The following is an 8282-nucleotide window of genomic DNA, read 5'->3' as shown; positions in this document are numbered from 1 at the left end:
AGACAGTTGCCTAATCTCAAATTCAAGGCATAATGGGGTCATATTCATGTTCTTGGAGGATCTCACTTAGGGAAAGGGGACACCATGTCTGCCTAATGCCAAAGCCCCCCAAAGCTCCTTCTCCATTCAAAGTGTCCAGTACTTTATAGGTGAATATGGTCATGTGATCAACGGCCTAAGAATGTGTTTCTTGCAAAACCGTCACCACACAAACCCCTCTCTCTGAGGGGAAGAGCGAGCTGATGAAAGCTCTAATCTTGGGAATCTATAGAACTGGGAGGAAATTGATGGTCGCTGAGCCGGTTCCTTCTTGCTTCACCTCTACGATTGAAAAGCCTGGGAGGAAAAAGCACATACAACTTCAGACCTGATCAGCCTGTGAAAGAAGATGCTGCTGCTTCTGTTCTTATTGGCCATCTCCTACCCTCCAGGGCTGGAGGAGCTAAGTGCCCCTGTAGACCCTCAGAGGCCTGGCTTATTCCACCAGAGGCTTCCACAGTGTCCCAGTGAGGCTGTCCTTATGATCCTTCCTTCCCTCAGACCATTCACAGCAATTTGCTGATCCCCAGATCTGTCGCTAGATCTGCAGTGTGGAGAAATTACACAAAATAAATCCACTCCCAAAGAGACCTGGTGGGTCTTCTCACTTCCAAGGGTCAAATTCTTGTCAGCTTGAAAATGACAGTATTAGGATAGCACATGATTCTGGTGGAAGGGAAAGCTGAAATAAGCACTGTAATTCCCACTCTCTAAAGCTACATGTTTATCTATCCAAGGAGCTATTGTCAGGATCAAGCATAGAAGAGCCAGCTACTACTCAGTTTGCTAAGTGTCACTCTCACCGTGTCCCCATTCTACATAGCCACTCAGCTCTACCAGAGCAGATATCCAGAACCTAATTGAGCCATCCAAGTGTTGCTTTCCCAGTGCTCCCACGACCCTAGTGGAGTCTGGCTCCCACCCAGCCACTCCAACCCATTTCCCCAACTCACTCTGATTTCCCATCCTTTGTATTCTGCCCTCTGTGTGCCTGAGAAAGGTAAACTGTGGGGAGTTCAGATTTCATTAAAATCACTCCTCTCCAGCTGCTGACCAAAGTAGATTTGAGGACTGGCCATTCATGTACCTGACAAGCATTTCTGGGGTATGTACCATGTACCTGACCCAGGATGGGGGAGAAATAAGCCAGAGTATTCATCTCCATGAGCACAAAACATTCAGGTCAGACTAGACCCATCCTGGAAGTAAGCAGGACACAGGAGTCTGAGAAGCTCGGGGGCAAAGAAGCAACCAGGGTCAGAGAGAGAGAGAAATTTCCAGGTCTTCTAGGAGAGTCTTCTTAACAAGCATATGAAGTGTGTTTGCTCCAGAACAAGGGCTGAGCTCCTCATCTCTGTGGGAGGAAACGGAGAACTAAGCCAGGAAACAAGTCATGCTGCAAGCCCGCCAGCTGCCCTCTAAAGCCTGCAGCCCCCTCTCATTGTGTTGGGTCCCTGAGGACACTACAACCACCCCAGCCTCGACCATCCCATGGGTTTAGGCCACCAGCCAATGCCCATTCCCTTTTTTCCATGAACACAGAGATTCAGGGCAATTTTCTCTTTCAGGGAAGATCAGATGGGACAGAGGCCAGAGTGCACTGCCGGCCCCATAAGGCATTTGTCCTTTGCTACAATGACAAGGAAAGCTGGAACAGATGTTGGGGGGACAGATCCTGGCATGAGACAAGTTGGTACTGACAGCAGCTAACTGTAGTGGAGGATAAGGATTACAAATGGGTCCTTGTCTTCCTGGGAAAGCTGGTACCATCCCACAGCCCACAATTCAGGAAGGTCCCTGAGAACACAGAGCCAATGACCAATCAGAGAAGCAATCTGATATGCTGAGACCAGGACACAGTGAGTGTGGGATTCAGGGGTGGAGTGTGTGGACCGAGGCCTGGGTGACAGACAGGCTGCTGAAGAACCAGGCTCAGTCCTGCCACAGAGCACAAATGGGCGACACTGTCCACTTTTCCTCCCTATCTGACTCAGCTGCAGGTGTGCCTTAGGCTGGAACTTCAACCTGCCTTTCAGAGACTGAGTTCTAGCTCCTGTGACTGACCCAATCCACCTTTTCTTTAGAGAGAAATAAGTGTAATCCTGGGTGCTCACAATATCAGAAAAGTGAAAAACAGCAAGCAGGTCACTCCTGTGCTCAAACTTTCCCTCACAAGGATTATAATGATCATTCAAAGGTCAACTATATCATGCTATGGAATGTACCATTTTGCTGACTTTCAGGTGAAACTGCACAGGTCCCAAAGGAGCAGGCAGCTCACTCAGGGTCTCAGTCCCCTCCTCTCTTCCAACCTGTCTGTTCTATTGGGTCAATGTAATAGAAGGGGGCTTGGGAGACTCCAGGCAGGGGGTACAGGCAACCTCACCCCTGGTTCTGAGATCAGCAGGGGGCGGGACCTGAACTGCCATCTCTCACCTTTCTGACCAGATGCAAAACAAAGGCTCTACTTGACTCAGCTGTGAAGACCATTGCCCTGCCGCAGAGCCAGGACTGGCTGAGGCCAGGGCAGGTGTGCAGTGTGGGAGGCTGGGGACAACCGGTAAGTGGCAAAAGGCAAACATAATCCAGGAGGTGGATCTAGATGTGAAGAATGAGCAGAAGTGCAAGGACCTCTTCAATAACTACAACTAGTCCATCCAGCTGTGCGTGCAGAACCCTAAGGACAGGAAGGCTGGTGCAAGTGTAAGGAGACAAGGATCTTCCCACTCTTGCCCAGGGACACAGTGATGCTGGGGTGACATGGCCAGGCCTTCTCCCACCTAACTACCAATGGTTGACCTGGGTCCAGTCATGGGTGTAGGCTTGCTGTTCCCAGCATGTGGAGCCCAAGCATCTCCCTCCAGCCAGTCTCTTCACCTTTGTCCATGGCACAACAAGAGCAGGGCCTGGGACTGGCTTGAGTGTGAGAGAGGACACAGCCAGGACACAGGCTCATGGGGTGAGTAGGTCACAGTGGATCCACCTAGCCCCCTGACACTGAGAGCCAAGGTGAATGGTAATCAATCAGGTACTACACATCTGAACAGCTGGGCCCTAGAGACGAGCAGGAGAGCAACAGGGAGAAAATGATGCTGAGAAGGGCAGCCAGAGGGCTCTGACTGAGACTTCTCCCTTCTCTGTGCACAGGGGGACTCTGGGGGCCCCTCATGTGTAACAACGTGGCCCAGGGTGTCATCTCCTTTGCAAAAAACAATGGGAAATCTCCATTTGTCTTCATCAGCATCTCAAGCTATCTGCCCTCAATAGAAAGAACAATACTTCAGGTTGCAGAGCCCAGACTCAGGTGCCCCCAGGATTGATCTGGAAGGGATTGGATGGGACATGATTGTTCTTCTCTCGGGTCAAGGCCAGAACTACCCTGGGCTGAGCAGGGTGGAGGGGAGGCTGCCAGGGACTTCATAAACTTCCATCTCTAGAATGGAAATCATTGATTCCTTCTTTATTCACCAAAATAACCTATAGCCTATAGCCTACGGAGTAAATTTTTCTTCTATTTTTCAACAGTCTCTAAATCTTCTATATAAGAATGGATTCAGAAAAATAACCTCATTTTTAAAACATCCAGCTTAGAGAAGGCTGAACTGTAAAGAAATTGTCTGCTGAATGGTTGCCACTGATGCATGTGCTTCAACTACGGGAAAATGTTTACTGGGTAGAAAAGCAATACATGTTCATCGTAGAAAGACAGGGAAAGGCAGAACATAGCAATATGAGCATTAAAATTCCCGAGAATTCCACCACCCAGATGTCATCATCATTAATGCTTAAGCAGGTTGCCTTTCCCTCTTTTTTTCTGTGTCTTGATAAGTTGCCGTTGCTTTAACAGAACTGGGATGGGGCTGTTTAGAACTCCTAATGCCTTCCTTTCCACTACTCTGTCATCTGTCATCACACTGGTGAGAGTGTTGTGATAATCTGTTTGCAAATGTTTATGACTGTTGGGTACATGGACGTGATAGCCATGGTTCACTGGACCCTGGGCAAAGAACACTTAGTGGGTAGTAATTATTACAATGATCAGCATCCAATTCCCCATCACTTGGCAACAGTAACCAGCCTTCCTGTAGGAGAACCCTCTCCCCAAAACCAGGCACTGCAGTTTGTGTGGAGCAGTCCCCACCTCTGGCCCAGGGGTGCTAAATAACCCGAGAATGAACCAATCAGGCAACTCAACTCCGATGGACCTGCTGGTGGTTTGCTTTGGTCCAATGAATATCAAGTCCAGGACTTTTGTTCAAAATTGTGAGATAAGAGAAGCTCTCTTGGTTACAGGATGTTTAGATTTAAAGAGTGAATTCTGAATATTCCAAAAATACAAGGCTGGAATGGTGGTCAGAGAAGAAGTGGTGTTACCGTTTGGGGTGTTTGGGTGTGTCCAGCTCTACATGCTCCTAAGGCAGGTCTAGTCTCTATCTCCCACCACCAAGTGGAGGCCCCACCACAGACCTTACCAGCCTGTACACTAACCATTGATTCTCAGTCTATTCCAGCCGACCGCTGTCTTCTCAAGGACAGGAGCCATCTTGCCCATCTCCCTGGAGCCAGCTTGCTAAATAATTATTCATGACTTCATCAGGATGGAAAAAGAGCCAATGGCTGAGAAATGGAGACATTGTAGATTCAGTCACTGAGGGGCTTCTGGGGTCCAGCTCTCTGCTGGCTGCAGCACAGGCTTCGCTTTCTTGTTTGTTCTTCTTGCCTTCACCTTGTGACTCAGTACTTGGAGTGCAAGTGTGGTGACAGTGCTACTGTCACCTAACCCAAGCCTAAGAACTTTGAGAAACCACTTTCCCAAATAACACAGGAAAACCAGGAGCACGGGTCTAGGAGGTCTGTGAGGCCCTGAGCCACACCCCTGCCTTCCCCTGGGGGATCGTGTGTCTGGAAGGAAGAAACACTAGCAGCTCTGACCTGAGCAGAACTTCAGGGAAGATGCAGCAACTCCTGCTCTGCTTGGCCTTTCTTCTGCCCTCAAGGCTGGGACAGGTGAGTGACCATCCCCATTCCAGAGGCTCCAGCTCATCTCACAAACCCCTTTGTACACCTGACCCTTCTGCCCAGCACGTTCAGGGATTTTCCTCAATTTCAGCCCAAGAACTTTCTGGTGCCCAGCTGCCATCCCAAGCCTAGACTAACAAGCCCAATGCTACATGGACACTTAACAAGGATGGCCAGAAGGCAGGGTGTTCACTGAAATATTTAGCGTGTGAGCCTCTCCCTTATCACCTGGAAAGTGGGTTCTTCATCGCAAGGCCTTCAGCAGAGGAAGCGATGCTACAAAAGACAAGTAATTAAAATCCCTCCCTTCAGCTCAGGAAAGGGCAGCTCAGACAAACCGACTGCAGTGGTGGGACCTGTCCCTGGACCAGCTCAAGAACCAGTTTCATTTCTCGCTGCCATCACCCCCTCATCCCTGTCCAGGAGGGGAGTCCAGGGTGCAGTAGATCTCAGAAGGGGGTGGAAGACTGCACGCAGGGCTCCCCTGGTGCCTTACATCTGTCTCAGCCCTGGGCAGCCATTTACAGCCACACTTTCCACTGCCTTCCCAAGCCCTCCGATGCTCCGCAAAGTTCCTCCCCCCATGCCATTGGCCTTCAATCCTACTAGCACAAAGCCCACCAAACCTCAGTTTAAAGCTAAGAGAAGGCCATTCACTCATTCAATGTGCACTGAGATCCTAGGATGGGTTAGACTGTAGGACATGAGCATTTTATAAAATCAAACTCCATAAGCTCAAGGACAGACATGAGATATGGGCACTAGGTGGGACATTAGCAGAGGCTCAGAGGTGTCGGGAGACTCACTGAGACAGAAACCATCAGGGGAGCCCTGTCCATGATCCCCTGGGCTCCACCATCATGAAGACAGCTCTTATCTCCTCTATGCAAGGTCAGAAGTAGGATGGGGACCACAAGCACTGTCCTCCCTTTTCTCACAGGGGGTTCTGAGGCTTGACATTCAGAAAAGGTTATTCTGCTGCAAGGGGAACCTGGAAGGACTCTGCCCCAGGGTCTGCAAGGCAATGTAGACCCCATCCTCAATCACCACCTTCCAGAGCCTTCCCTCCTGACCACAGCCACTCCCAGAAAGCACATCTTCCAGTCTTTTCTTTCAGAGGACGTCATTGGAACATGAGGCCAGGACCCATTCCTACCCCTACATGGCTTTGGTTCACTTTGTGGAGGGGGAGAATCAAGGCAGGTGCAGCGGTGTCCTCATGAGAAAGGACTTTGTTTTGATGGCTCCTCACTCTGGGAAAGTTGAGGGGCTGCAGACAATAGATATCTTCTGAAACCCCTAAAGGGACCCCTGTCTTCTACCCAGGGGCTACAGCCCGGGGGAGCTCCCCTGGCTCCTGGTAACTCAATGCCATGAGAGCTCATGAGAGGAGCCATCTGGTTCATGATGAGAGCATGACTGGTTCATGGAAAGTGAGAAACAGGACAGGTAAGCTTTGGGGTAAGAGGGTCAGAGGGTCAGAGGTGAGAGCAAGAGGCTCATTTGAGAAGAGAGACCACACTGGCCAAATAAAACAGCTGTGGAGAATGAAAGCATGTATTCTGGTCAACAGGCAAACTCAGAGTGTTTTCACAATATTGATTGAGGGCAAGACAAGCTTCCAAGTGTCCTTCCCTCAGGGTTTTTGAGAAGCACAGGGGACAGTCACTCAGCACCCAGAGCTCGTGTTGTCGCGATTTCCCCTTGCTGCAGTCCTACCCTGCCCTGGTTGTCATCTGCCCCTCATGACTCCAGGGCTGCATTTCCTGTGACTCCATGACCCTCATGTCCCCACTCTACTTTCTGGCAGCTCAATCAACGTGACCCTGGGGGCCCACAACATTCAGGAGCAGGAGAGGACCCAGCAGGTCATCCGTGTCAGAGAAGCCATCTGCCACCCACACTATAATCCTAAGAACTTCTCCAATGATGTCATGTTACTAAAGGTAAGGGAATCTCCCTACTGCTCTTGCTGTCCTGGGTCCAGATTGCTTCCCCTCCCACTGGGGCCTGTCCCTTCCTTCCTTCCCATCCTGGCCACCTGACTAGTCCCAGTGGCTCAGGGGAGAGGGAAGTCAATGCAGCCCCAATGTGGTGTCGGGGCCCAAGGGCAGTGGCTGAGGGGTACTTTCTTGCCTCTTCCCATCACCTGGAGAGAAAGGCCAAGCTGACTGCAGCTGTGAGGCCCCTCGGCCTGCCCAAGGGCAAGACCCAGGTGAGGCCTGGACAGGTGTGCAGCGTGGCCGGCTGGGGAAAATCTCAATGGGCATTTTAGCAACCACTCTGAAGGAAGTGAAGCTGACCGTGCAGAAGGATGAGGTGTGTGATTCCTGCTTCCTTGGGTATTCCAGCGGAGCCACTCAGATTTGTGTAGGGGACCCAAAGAAGTTGAAGACCAACTCTGAGGTAATGTTTCCAGCGTCTACCTAGACAGACACGGGAAGAGAGGAAATGGGGAGCTCTGGGGAATGGGAGTGGCCATATCTTCATGCCTCAGCCTGAGAGGTGGGCTGACTGGGTCCACAAATCCAGTCTTTAGTTTTTTCCCTGGGGTAGATCAGGGGTGCAAGCTGAGGAAGGATCAGTCATCCCACAGCAGAGTACTCACCAAAATTTCCCTGAGGATTAGAGAGAAAGCCTTGGCCTGGGTGGAGCTGCATGTGACAGTCAGAGCCAGGCTGGAGCCCTGGGATGAGGGAGGTGACAAGGCCTGCCCTGCTCTGATTTCACACGTGGCCCCCTAAGATACCACTGACCCTAGGGGTGGTGAGAAGGGCAGGGCCACGAGGATGCAAGCTCAGTCTTTCCTCTCTCTGCTTCCAGGGGGACTCAGGGGGCCCCCTTGTCTGTGAAAATGTGGTCCAGAGTATCTCCTCCCATGTACAAGAGAGAGGGACCCTTCCAGGAGTCTTCATGAAGGTGTCACCCTACTTGCACTGGATAAAGAGAACAATGAAGTTCTTCTCATAGCAGGTGTGATGCTGACCTTCCTCTGTGCCTGACCACCTTTTCTGGGGCAGAGACAGGAATCCCATGGGGCAGGCAGTGGGACTGCAGGGCCGTAGTAAATGGATCTCTAGCGAGTGTGACTGAAGTCTCACTGACTCACTGAACCACTTTCAACACGCTACAGCATGCTCCAGGCAGCCCTCTGCTGTCAATTGTGGGCTGGCCTTCCTCCTTTCTTTTCCAGTCCTGCTTCCCCCTAAACCTCATGCTGAATA

At 50.8% G+C, this 8282-nt stretch overlaps 1 pseudogene; it reads left to right on the top strand.

Annotated features, from left to right (window-relative positions):
• Positions 1-4992: 4992 nt before the first annotated feature.
• On the top strand, positions 4993-8028 carry LOC106848551 (granzyme H-like; annotated as a pseudogene).
• Positions 8029-8282: the final 254 nt, after the last annotated feature.

The sequence above is a fragment of the Equus asinus genome, chromosome 2 (genome assembly GCF_041296235.1).
Source record: "Equus asinus isolate D_3611 breed Donkey chromosome 2, EquAss-T2T_v2, whole genome shotgun sequence".
NCBI lineage: Eukaryota > Metazoa > Chordata > Mammalia > Perissodactyla > Equidae > Equus > Equus asinus.
This window is presented reverse-complemented; position numbering and strand designations above follow the sequence as displayed.